We start from the raw sequence: 13,128 nt of genomic DNA, 5'->3' as shown, positions 1-13,128 counted from the left end.
AAAATACAGAGTTTAATACACATATACACACCTACACACACAGCAGATGAGTACAAATAAAACTGAGGGAATCTTATTAAGATTGGTGGATTGTATCATCAATATCTTGGTGTGATATTATACTACAGTATTATAAAATGTTACCACTATGGTAAATTGAGCAAAGTGTACAGGGATCTTTGTATCATTTCTTGGAACTGCATGTGAATCTAAAACTATGTCAATAAAACTTTTGATTAAAAATAGTAATCTTTAGAAATTGCTATTTTTCCTCTTTTTGCCCAATTAGTGGTTGTCACTTTTTGAAAAAAAATTGTTTCCCTCTATAAAAGGGCAACATAACAAGTATTGCCAGATGAATTAAGAGCATTCTTGGGTATGGGTAATTCTTGTCTTTAAAAATAAGAAATAGGTTGGATGCCTGGGTGGCTTAGCGGTTGAGTGTTGAGCATCTACCTTCACCTCAGGGCGTGATCCCGGGGCCCTGGATTGAGTCCTGCATCGGGCTCCCCGCAGGGAGCCTGCTTCTTCCTCTGCTTATGTCTCTGCCTCCTCCTCTGTGTCTCTCATGAGTAAATAAGTAAAATCTTAAAAAAAAAAAAATAGGAAGATTCTTTTGTTCCTCAGCAGGTGTGTGCAGTGCACCAGAGAGTGGCTCTGGTGATCTGGTCATTATACTCTGTCATCTCCATCTTGAGGATGTAGGGAATTATGCTATCAAAATATTGACAATGAGGCCAGTAAAAATAAATAAACAAATAAATAAAATGAGATAAATTAAGTTCTGTTATTGTTCTAGCTGATAGCCTGTGGCCAGTGGATATATGAGAATCTGGGCCACTCAGAAGGTGTCTTCTGAGTAGGGTTTCTGAACATAGTCTTGTAAGTCTATCTCTATTTTTTCTTGGACTTTTTCAGTCTGGTTTGTGCTGGTCAAACCTGGATGGTCAGGAATAAAGAGAACTGTAGCTTTAAGGTATGCATACTCACAGCTGTCTATGTTCAGCTTCACCCTACTGTTAATAGAAGTCCTGCTGATGCTTCCAGATGTGCTCCTTGACTTGCTTTATCCAGTAACCAGAAAGTTTATCTTCACTGATGCAGTTCTACAGGTGGTTGATGGTAGCTACCAGGATATTGGAGAGACTTAAACCTGGGCACACTGGGTCAGGCCAAGGGTGAAGAGCTCATTCCAACAGGACAGCTTGAGGCTGGCGTTTCATCCCTGACCAAGTGTCTGAACTGCTGGGATTGGCCTGGGGTGATGCATGGGAAGGAAAAGCAAGTGTGATGTAGACTTGCAGATGTAGCCCATGTTGAGGTACTCGTATCATTATGAGCTTACATGTGTTCTAAGTGTCTAAAAGGAGGAAGCCTTTGACCTCAATGGTGGGTGGGGACTGGTCTCCAGTGATAACATGGATGCTCCATGGATCCTCCACTGGTGTCTGTCTTCCCTGCTAGGCTTGGAGACATGAAGCTGTCTGTGGTATTAGTGCTTTTGCTAAAGCTGAAGGAATCCCACTTTCAGACTGGTTCTCCCATGGTGTTTCCGAAGCATTACCATTGTTAAGGGGTTTATATAGGTCTACAAAGGAGGTTACTATATTTGCTAGTATGCCCAGAGCCCCCTTGCTTGTCTCAGGTTTAGAATAGATGGTCAGGAGAACTACACCATCCTGGCATATATCAAAGGCTCCTGGATGATTTCAAGTTTCTTAGTTAAAGCAGTACAATTGATTGGTTTCTCCCATTGCACATTAAATGCCCCCTAACCCCCAAAGGGCTTCTGTTCTCACTGTATAGATTACATTTCCATACCCGTCTCTAAGCATTTTTTTATTCAACAAAACTGACAGTTGTGCTGGTGATGCTTATTGATGATACAGTCTTGGATGCTTTGACAGATGTAGCTCAAATTTTCCTTGTACCTCTTTTGAATACATTTTGCATTCTTCACAACTGACATCTCCATAGCAACAACCAGGAGCTTTGTGGCCACAGACCATATAGTACTCCACCACCTGGGGCCGCAGGATGTGGGCCTTCCAGAGGAAATGCTCTGCAGAAGCAGAGTCCCTTATGATTTGGATCCTGCCAAGGATGAGGTTATCCCAGGTGGTGAGAATGAGCTACCTGGCACTGGATGTCTCCAGGAAAGCTGGGCTCACCTTCTCAGTCCCAGCTCCATCTGAAATGGTGCTTTCAGAATCCAGAGGTATCTACCACGGTGACTATCTGGATTTTCTGTCTGCTGGTCTGTAGCAACCTGAGCACACTGAGGCCAGGCTACAGCAGAGTGAGTGGAGGTTACCTGGGTGCACCGGGACGGCCTGAATTTCTCATGCCGGAAATTCCTGCAAGAGATATGTGTGCAGTGCCTCAGCCACCCTGCCCTGAACCAGTCCCCCCAAATTTGTAGCTGCCTGGGAAGCGAAATCACCAGAGAAACTCAAGATTTGGCACCCAAGTGGCCTAGAAGCAGGTAAGGTGTCTGTGGAGGCCCTAGGCAGAGGGTAGGGCACAAGAGGCCCCCCTCCCAGGCATTTGGCTGGTGGCAGGAGCCAGGGTGGTGGGCTGGTAAGGCTGTGGGCCAGGGGACAGAGGGCATAGGAGATGGCTGTGGGCACCCCGGGGTTGTGAGGAAAGATTGTTATTGTTTTTGTCAATGCAAGGTCAGAGTTCATGACCCCTGTGGCTCTGTAACTGGCTTGCTTTTTTCTTTAAAGTTTGAAAAATTACTTTATGAAGCCTTAGGAACTACTAAATATAATTGATCTGTAGTCCAGAGTTAAATAAAATGTAATAATAGCGCAACTCCAAAATAAAAGTTGTGAGACCATGAAATTTCCCAACACTTGATTTTAATACATTGTGTTGATTTTCTAAAATGATTCAGAGACCATATTTACAGTAGCTGAAGTATTTATGAAAAAAATCTGGCATCAGGTATTTATATATGTGTATATATATGTGTGTGTGTGTATGTATATATAAAACCCAAGATTATATGAACTAGGAAATAATTGTATGTCTCTACAGCAGTACTAGAGTGTACAGTTTGAGACTGAGATTTATATTTGGAAAGGGAGCAGATGTTTCCAAAATCTGCTCGTCTTTCTAATGTGCATGGTGATGGTACTGAAGGATAACCCCACACTGGATTTAGAAAACTCCACACATGAATTGATTCCAGCTGTGAGGACCTGCCTCTCAGGCAGACATCTGGGCCTGCAGTCAGATGTGGACAATCCTTGGGTGATTTGCCACCTGCCTCATAGCCCAGATCTGTAGACATTTCTGCACAACCACTAACAACATCTAGTCCCAGGTCACTATGACCTTCACCAAGAGCTAGGTGGACTGAGAAGACTTGTGGATAACTCATGGTGGCACCATTTCAGGCTTGGCAGAGCTGGGACATGATGTGATTAAGATTCTGATTCTACCATGGCTACAGCAGGAAGTGAAGTGGCTCTGCAGTGTCCTGGATGGCCCTGTGCTGAGCAACATCAACTGCATCTGAGTTGACCACATGCAGGGCCTCCTCCTGAAACACTATGCCTTAGTACCAGCTGCTCCCACATCTGATAATTAGGATTCCTGTGGGGCAGAATTTGGGGCCCTGGATTCCTCCTTTCCTCCCATGTGGTCAGAGCTCTGGCCAGGTTACTCTGCAGGCTCAGTAGGTCAGCAGGACTGCTCTGATCACCCCTCATCATTGGTCCACAATGACCTCTTACAGGCCCCTCAGCTTGGCCCTAGGACCTCTGTTTTGCTGAAGGTTCCAGTGCCACCATACTGCCCATCCAGACACAGGTGTGTCTGTGAACTGCTTCTCCATCTTACTCTTCCCCTCCTCTAACCAAGTTTAGGATAATGTCATTGTCCTCCATGACTCTTATACCCAATAGGTCTTATCCCTCAGTTGTTCATCTTCTGGTGCAGGTTCTAGCACTACCTCTCCTGTCACCACCACTATCCCCAGTGTGCAGCCCACTGTTTTACTGATCTCCATGGCCACAATTGCACCCCCACCTTCCTTTGGTCCCTGGTATTGTCCAGAAGTATGTCATGGTCTCTCTTCCCCCAATAGAGGAGGGGCAAAGGATGCCCTATTACCCATCCTTCTCCCAGTCCTCAGCCCCCTCCCAACTTGAGGGTAGTGCCTTCTGTGAGGGAAATAGGAAGCTGGGGACAGCTCTCCTCCAGCTACAGGGACTCCAAAGGCTAATGGCTTCTAGTCCCCTAGATCTGGCTGCTCACATCACCCTGCTCCTTGATGCTGTTACACATCAGTCTACTTTCTTCTTCCCCCCAGATTCTTACATGCATGCTGGGTGGCAGACTGTTTCTCCCACATTACTTTCTATTTAGATACTGTGCAGCCAATTCCATATCATAAAAGTTTGATTTGTTAAAGAAAAAAAAAAGAAAGAAAAGACTTCAATGTAAGACCTGGAACCATGAAACTCCTGGAAGAAAACCTAGGCAGTGAGGCCCCTTGACAGTGGTGTTGGTGATGATGTTTTTGGATTTGACACCAAGAGCAAAGGCAACAAAAACAAAAATAGACAAGAGGGACTACATTAAACTAAAAAAGCTTTTGCACAGTAAAGGAAACCACCAACAAAACAAATGGGAAAAGATATTTCAAGTGATATATCTGACTAGACTAATATCCAAATTATATAAAGAACATATACAACTGAACAGTAAAAACCCCAAATAATCCAATTTAAAAATGGGCAGAGAACCTGAATAGACATTTTTCTGTTTTGTTTTAAGTAGGCTCCATGCCCAGTGTGGATGCCAACATAGGGCTTGAACTCACAACCCTGAGATCAAGACCTGAGTTAAGATCAGGAGTTGAATACTTAACTGACTAAACCACCCAGGCACCCCTGAATAGATGTTTTCCCAAAGAAGGCACACAGCCAACAGACACATGAAAAGGTGCTCAACATCACTAATCCCTGGGAAATGAAAATCAAATCCACAATGACATACCATGTTACACCTGTCACAATGGCACTACTTTCACAAAGACAAGAAATAAGTGGTGACAAAGATATGGAATTAAGGAGATTCTTATGCATTGTTGACAGGACTGTAAATTGGAGCAGCCACTGTGAAAACTATATAGTTTCCCCCCAAAAATTAAAAATAGAAATACCATATGATCTAGTAATTCTACTACTGGTTATTTACCCAAAGAAAATGAAAACACTAATTTGAAACATATGAACCCCTATGTTAATTGCAACATTATTTACAATAGCCAAATTATGAAAGTCACCTAAGTGGCATAGGTAATATATGGGTAATAATAATAGGTATTATATATATAATAAAATGGGATGTAACTCAGCTATAAAAATGAATATGATCTTGCCATTTGCAATAATATGCATGTACCTAGAAAGTATTATGCTAAGTGAAATAGATGGAGAAGTTAAGGAAGGAAGTTAATTAAAAAAGGTAAGTTGTTAGGACAGATAGAAAATAGAGACATTTATAAACTTAAAGTTAATAATGCTAATTGGAAGGAGAGGTTGTTAAAAGAGCCTGGGTTGTTTGAAACAGAGATTTTTGAAATGAAGCAATTGAAGGAAATGAAAAAGTTCAAAGTATCACCATGGGAGTAGGTAGCTAGGATAAAGTTATGAAGAAGTTAGGGACCTCTGAGGTCAGTTATTCGATTGATTGCCTATGTGGACAGTGAGCTCCCCCAGCATTTATTTATGGCAGAGCTTGGAGGTGAGTCATGTGCCAAGTCACAGGTGAATGACGGGGAATGACCTAAAAAAGGAAAAACAGGAAGAAATGAGAGGAACAATAGTCTGGAGTGTCAGAGGATAATCTACGGTTACCCAAGAGGGCTATAGGGCCACCCAGCAGTACCCTTGGGGAAGCCCAATTTCAATTAATTCAAGGTGGTAGATAGAGGAGGGATTGTGGGCCAGGGTGAGATTATAGGGAGTTTGTTGATTATGAGTCAGGTGTTCAACAGGTGTAGAAGGGAAGTGGACAAAGGGTGTGAGACCAGGTCATGGGCCATGCAGTACAAGTATTAAGGGATGGTATCCTGAAAAGTTGTTGAGGGGGTGGTTTACATTTTGGATATTGATATTTCAAAGCAAGGACTAGAGCCAAAGTGGATTTAACTCTCAAACCTACTTTTTGAGGATGAGTAGGAACTAATGAATAGCAGCTAATGACTTTTTTTTTTTTTTTTTTTTTTTAGCCAGATAGCAGCTAACAGAATCAGAATCATTTTGTTTCCTGCTGGGTGAAAAATGATATCTCCTTGCTGATTTAAATTGCATTTCTTTAATTTCAAGTGAGGTTGGGCATATTTTCATGTACTTTTAAAACAATTGTTTTAAAGTAGATTATCTTTTTCTTCTTTTTAAAGTTTGTACCAGCCCTTAGTAAATTCAGGAAATTAGCTCTTTGATATATGCATTACAAATATTTTTTCCCATTATTTATTTGTCTTTGATTTTGTTTATGGTATTTTGTCATGTAGCAGTTTTTAAAATTTTTGTTTTAGATTTACTCATCTTTCTTTTTTATGATTCTGGGGTTTTGTTCCTTTTACTTTCTAATATTATAAATAATTTACTTGTGATTTGTTCTGTAAGTTTTTGGAATTCATTTTAATAGTAAAATCTTTTTTCTACTTGGAATTAAATTTGGTATAAGAGGTGAGGAAGAGATCTAGCTTAATTTTCTTTCCAGATAGATGTTCACTTGTCCCAGCACCACTTAGCTACTGATGTGAAACGTTGTCTTTATCATAAATAAAATTCCAAGCCTATTTTAGGCCTATTTTAGAAGAACAAAGGTTTATGTAAGACTGCATGGTATCCTTGAGAGGCATGTTTGGAGTGAAATAAGACTAAATTCTGATTTTAGCACTTGGTGTTGACCTTGGCCTAGGAACTTCTCTGAGTTCTAGTTTTTTTTTTTTTTTTCATCTTCAAAATGGATATGATCATAGCCTTTGAGGACTATGACAGTGTGTGAAATGCACACACTAAAGCAATGTAAGCAAGGAAGAGCAAGAAAGGGGAAGGGAGGTCAGAGGAGTAGGGAGGCAGGTTGTCTGATACTCTGTAGGCCGTTGTGAAGATTTTGTTTTTTCACTTGAGGGAGATGGGAAACTGCTAAGGATTTTGAACAGGTAAGTGGTATGATCTAATGTATTTTAAAAGGCTTTTGTTAAAAAAAAAAAGGGCTTTTGTGTTGAAATTATACAGTAGAAGGAAGCAGGGCAGAAGGGAATTGCAGTTTTGAGAACAGAGGTGATGAAGGATTAGACCAGGATAGGAGCAGAGATTTGGGTAGGAAATGATAGGATTCTGGATGGAGTTGCCATCAACTGAGATGGAAAGACTTGTGAGTAGAGCAGATATGGAGGCAAAGATTGGGAGTTGGGAACTGATCATTAAATGTGTTAAATGTGAGAGATTTACCACATATCCAAGTATAGATGTTAGGTGGGCACTGTACACACTTGAGGTTCAGGAGAGAGAGCCGACCTGGAGATGAAATATGGGAGTCATCAGTATATGTACTGTGCTTAATATATTTAAAGTCATATGGCTGAGATAAGATCACCAAGGGAGGAGAATTTATAAGACTCAGCCCAAGGACTCCCTGACATTGTGGAGAAAGGGGAAATCAAAGAAAACTGGGTAGTGTCCAGTAAGGTAGAAAATACTGACAAGCAATGGTGCTTTAGATGGTGGAGTGGTAGAGGTGAAAGCCTGATTGGAGTGTTGTTTAAGAGAACGTGAAGAAGAGAAATTGGAGAGAGGGAGTACATACTGTTCTTTTAAGAAGGCTGAAATGAGAGGGCTATGGAGGAGGTATTGTTGGGGAGGAGGAAGGAGGAAAATGTATAACATTGTTGCCTGGGAGAGTCATGCATTTGTTGATCAACTACAAGTGTTTGAGTGGGTTTCTCTCCAAATGTGTCTAACATACTGCTGTTGTTATGTGAGATGGTTTTCAGTAGTACTTCAGTACATGCTTGGACAATCTTAGTCGTCATACTGTGAGCACACGGTGTATTTTGAAAAATACAACTAGCATTCAAAAAAAAAACTAGCATTCATAGTGATATAAAAGTAATAGCATAAAGTTCTTTTTGAAATAAATTTATTTCAATAGAAAAAAATGAATCAGTTTAAAGAAAAATATTAAAAGCAATGCTGGAGCACCTGACTGGCTCAGTGAGGAGAGGATGCAATTTTTGATCCTGGGGTTGTGAGTTCAAGCCCTGATCCTGGGGTTGTGAGTTCAAGCCCCATGTTGGGGGTAGATGTTACTTAAAAATAAATAAACTTATAAAAAAGCAGTACAGGTAGTTTATAGATGTGGTAAGTTTACACAAATACTTTAAGCTCAGGAAACACATGCTTAGGGCACTCAAGATTCTTTGTAATCCAGCTCCTTATCTGTGTAAAGTCACACTTTCTTTCTCAATCCTCCTAAAGAATCTGTCTCATCACTATTTATCGATTCCCATCCTGACTGTGCATGGTGTATCTTCTCTGAATCCTGTATTTTGACATTGGACTGTATTGTTATTTCTTTAAATATTGTATCATTTGTGTATTTTATTTTCTCAATGAGAATTTCAATCAGCTTCTACCTTCCCCCACTCACACACAAACATATACATAAATACCCACACACAATTCTCTTTGGAAATGCATTTGCTATGCAGGTTGCTGGAACCTTTGGAATGTTGGGTTCCATGGGAAGATTGGAAAGCCAGACCTAGGCTAGTGTCTAGTAAGATGGGACTTAAGCTGCTGTGATGTTCGATGCAGGCTAGGAGAGCCAGAAAGTTCCAAGTGCAATGTCCAAAAGTCACAACAATCACAGACCTAGCTCAGTGTTTGGCAGGATAAGGTGATGAGAACATGGCAGCAAACACTCCCAGGTAGCAGTCTGTGGGCAGTCAGGAAAGTGCAATTGTGAAAGCAAGGGATTCTGCACACACTGAATTAGATTAACACTTACCTGCTCGATTATGGGTGGCCTTGGGAAGAAGGCCTGTCAGACTCAGGTGAGTGTCAGGATCTCCCTTCACTACTGAAGAAGACTCCTGGTTCGTAGAGGCTTATTTTAATGAAACATACCTGGATTTGAAGCCTAGCTTCATCTATCTATGTGGCCTCAGTTTCTTCTCTATAAAATGAAGATAATGATTCTTAATGATTGTTAATTAACTAAACTGCTTACATGTGAAGAGAATCTAATATCATAATCAATAATGGTAATGATACTTTAATTATTAATATAGTTAAAAGAAATTGGAGAATCCTCACAGACAGACTAATGAGTAACTAGGTAATAATAGCTTTACCAGACTAAGGACTTGGACATGGTAACTTGACTAATGGTCAGTAAAAGGATAAACTGCTTTATTTTCTTAAATCATTGGTGGACTGAGCTGGTCAGTATGCCAATCATCCAATAGCATGAAGGGACTGTATTATTTCTAATAGGAATTGGACCTTTGGGATCCTAGATGTAATTCCATTGCTGTATTCAGAATGTTAGATCACTTTTGAGTGCTTTTTCTAGTTTTAAAAATGATGTATAGAAATTAAAGAGGACTCAGCTCATAAGTTATTATGTTTTTTATTTGTTTAACAAGTATTTATCGAATGCTTATCCAGTAAAGGCAGTGTGCCAACATGCCCCAAGGAAATGGAGGTGAATAAGATAGGGATTGTTTCTGCTCTTATGGAGTCAAATAAGCAACTCATGTCTGGTTAGTGAATTATGATTGTGATACATGCTAGATGAAGTGCAGGATGCTAAGAATGCAGCTAATAAGGGGATCTGGTCTAATCTAGGGGTGGTTGTCAGGGTGTTTAAAATGAGATCTGAAGGATAAATAGAAGTTAGTTGGGTAAAGTAGGGGGAAAAAGGGAGCACTTCAGGAAGAGCATGTGTTAGGGCCTTGAGGTTGGAGGACCATGGGTTTCCCAGGACTAAAAAGTTGTTTAGTGTGGCTGGAATACAGAGAAGAATCAATGTCCCAGAATGTGATTGAGATGTGGATGAAGGCCAGTAAGGCAGGGCCTTCTGGGTCAAATTAAGGAGTTGGGATTTTGCCTTTAAAAAAATGGGGAGGCCAATGTACATTAGTGAAATGAACTCAGAGATCACTCTGGCAACAGTGTGGAAGGAGGTGGGGAACAGTGCCAGAATGAAGAAGAGAGACCTGTTAGGAAGCTACTGTAGTGTTCCAGTTAAGACATGATAGGGGCATACACTGAGGTGGTGGCAGCAGAGGAAGAGAGCCGTAGACCAATTTGAGATATTTATAATAGCTCCCTTGGGAAAAAAGGCTACTTTTGTCAGAGAAGGAAAGGCAAGGGTTTTATTTTTAGAGTGAAGAGGATATTGGCTGATTGTCTTCTATCTCCACAGAGAAGGAAAGAAGAAATCATCTTACAATTTAATGAGGGAGAATTTGGGATTACTTCTTATAGTTATAGACCTGCCAAATAGAAGCTGTGTGATTTTTAAATGAGGAGCTTTTAAAGTAGGATGGAGAAATCCATCCTGGAGGCAAGAAGATGAATCCAATGACCTCTTGAACTATTTCCTATTTCATAATTTATTATTCCACAGTACATTTGCCTAGTATATCCCTTGTGAATACTAGGATATATTTTTATTTAAAAGTCATCCCAAACTTGAGCACTGAGTATTCACAGAAGTTTTCCTGGAGCATTTACATATTTTATCAGTGTGAGAAAGAGAGAAACAGATCTGGATAGCTAGAATAGCCCTGGAACATACAGCGAGGCCCTGGCATTCTGTGGAACACAAACAACCGTTGACAAGACCACTCTGTGCCTATGGTGGATCAAGACAAAAACAAGACCACTTAGTAATCATGTTTAAGCACAGGGGAAAACATGAACAATATCTAAACCAAAAAAACAACCAATATCTCCCATATCCTGGCTGCTGGGAATGGTTGCTGCTGCTTTACCAACAACAGCCTTGGTATCATTCCATTCTTCTTAGCTTCTACATTAGAGTTATGGAGATACCCAATCATGGAATTACCCACATCCTGATAACATCCAATCCAGAGTAACTTTGCTTTCGTGAACTCTCCCCCGTATCACTTAACTAACACAAGCCTAAATTCTATAATAAAGCCTTTCTAATAATACCTTTCAGGGAGCTAACCTGTGGTTCCCCATAGGTGTGTTCTCCATTCCTGCAACAAGTCAAGAAATCCAGCTTTTTCAACTGTAGGTGTTTGCACTGGTCTTTGGCTCAAGAGCATTAGTAAGCATAAGGAATAGTCTGTGGGTTTTGTACTTTTCCCACCCTTTTGCTATTGGAATAAAGAGTTCAAATTTTAGGGGCACCTGAGTGACTCAGTCAGTTAATCCTCCAGCTCTTGGTTTCAGCTCAGGTCATGATCTCAGAGTCCTGAGATCAAGCCCCGTATCAGGCTCCACACTCAGCAGGGACTCTGCTTGAGATTCTCTCTCCTCCGCCCCTCCCCCCTTCCCAAATTGCACTTGCATTCCCTCTCTCTCAAATAAATAAATCTTTAAAAAATTCACATTTTATATATTCTGCTATATCATATAGATGATATCTTCTAATTTCATATGTGATGTCTTGACACCTATAAAATCACAGCAATTCTGGCCAGGTTCTTTGTTAAACATTGTAGCCTACTTCTTTGTCTTTTTATATCACCAAGTTCTTTTTTTTTTTTTTATATAAATTAATTTTTATTGGTGTTCAATTTACCAACATACAGAATAACACCCAGTGCTCATCCCGTCAAGTGTCCCCCTCCGTGCCCGTCACCCATTCACCCCCACCCCCCGCCCTCCTCCCCTTCCACCACCCCTAGTTCATTTCCCAGAGTTAGAAGTCTTTATGTTCTGTGTCCCTTTCTGATATCTCCCACACATTTCTTCTCCCTTCCCTTATATTCCCCTTCACTATTATTCATATTCCCCAAATGAGTGAGAACATACACTGTTTGTCCTTCTCCGATTGACTTACTTCACTCAGCATAATACCCTCCAGTTCCATCCACGTTGAAGCAAATGGTGGGTATTTGTTGTTTCTAATGGCTGAGTAATATTCCATTGTATACATAAACCACATCTTCTTTATCCATTCATCTTTCGATGGGCACCGAGGCTCCTTCCACAGTTTGGCTATTGTGGACATGGCTGCTAGAAACATCGGGGTGCAGGTGCCCCGGCGTTTCATTGCATCTGAATCTTCGGGGTAAATCCCTAACAGTGCAATTGCTGGGTCGTAGGGCAGGTCTATTTTTAATTCTTTGAGGAACCTCCACACAGTTTTCCAGAGTGGCTGCACCAGTTCACATTCCCACCAACAGTGTAAGAGGGTTCCCTTTTCTCCGCATCCTCTCCAACATTTGTTGTTTCCTGCCTTATTAATTTTCCCCATTCTCACTGGATATCACCAAGTTCTTATGTCAGGGGAAACATAATCATTGACAACAATCTTTGACTTTCTTGTTACCATTTTGCAAGTGGAAAATTATGCAAATTGATAATGTGAAAAGTGTAACAATCTTAACTCAGTCAAATCATATTGCTTGTTCATAATAATGAGGCTTTTCTATCTTCAGCAAAAGTGGCTCTTTTGTGCTGAAGATTTTTAGTTTGTCCACATCTGTGAGAGATTCCCAAAGGAACTTTGATCTGTGGTTAAGTATTCATGGATAATGCTGATAGTTCATTACTCGTGCATGGGCAGGCTGACTTCTTGCACATTGCTTTCTTTCAGCGAATTCTGGTGTATAGAACACAGTACCCAGCAACATCCTGTATGCAGTAGATTTGAGACAGACTTTTGGGGAAGATGGGCTGTTTATAAGTACCTACATTAGATGGCTTTCTGTGTGTGAGTGTTGTGCTGTGGGGAGACATGCTGCAATGCAATGCTGCAAAGGAGACTTACTTCAAAATTACACAACCCTTACTGCAACTTATGTTACATGTTGGTGAAATATAAATTCTCGAATGAAAATACCATCTTTCTTTACATGCATTTTGGGTGTTTGTATGATTAAAGTAATTA

General features: G+C 40.6%; 2 pseudogenes; one reads left to right on the top strand and one right to left on the bottom strand.

Moving 5' to 3' along the window:
• Positions 1 to 623: 623 nt before the first annotated feature.
• On the bottom strand, positions 624 to 2,687 carry LOC129507337 (nuclear receptor subfamily 2 group C member 2-like; annotated as a pseudogene).
• LOC129507333 (transcription initiation factor TFIID subunit 6-like) lies at positions 2,686 to 4,244 on the top strand (annotated as a pseudogene).
• The last annotated feature ends 8,884 nt before the right edge of the window (positions 4,245 to 13,128 follow it).

This window comes from Nyctereutes procyonoides, unplaced genomic scaffold (assembly GCF_905146905.1).
Source record: "Nyctereutes procyonoides isolate TBG_1078 unplaced genomic scaffold, NYPRO_anot_genome, whole genome shotgun sequence".
Classification (NCBI taxonomy): Eukaryota; Metazoa; Chordata; class Mammalia; order Carnivora; family Canidae; genus Nyctereutes; species Nyctereutes procyonoides.
The sequence above is the reverse complement of the archived record's forward strand: the minus strand, read 5'-3'. Positions and strand labels throughout refer to the sequence as shown.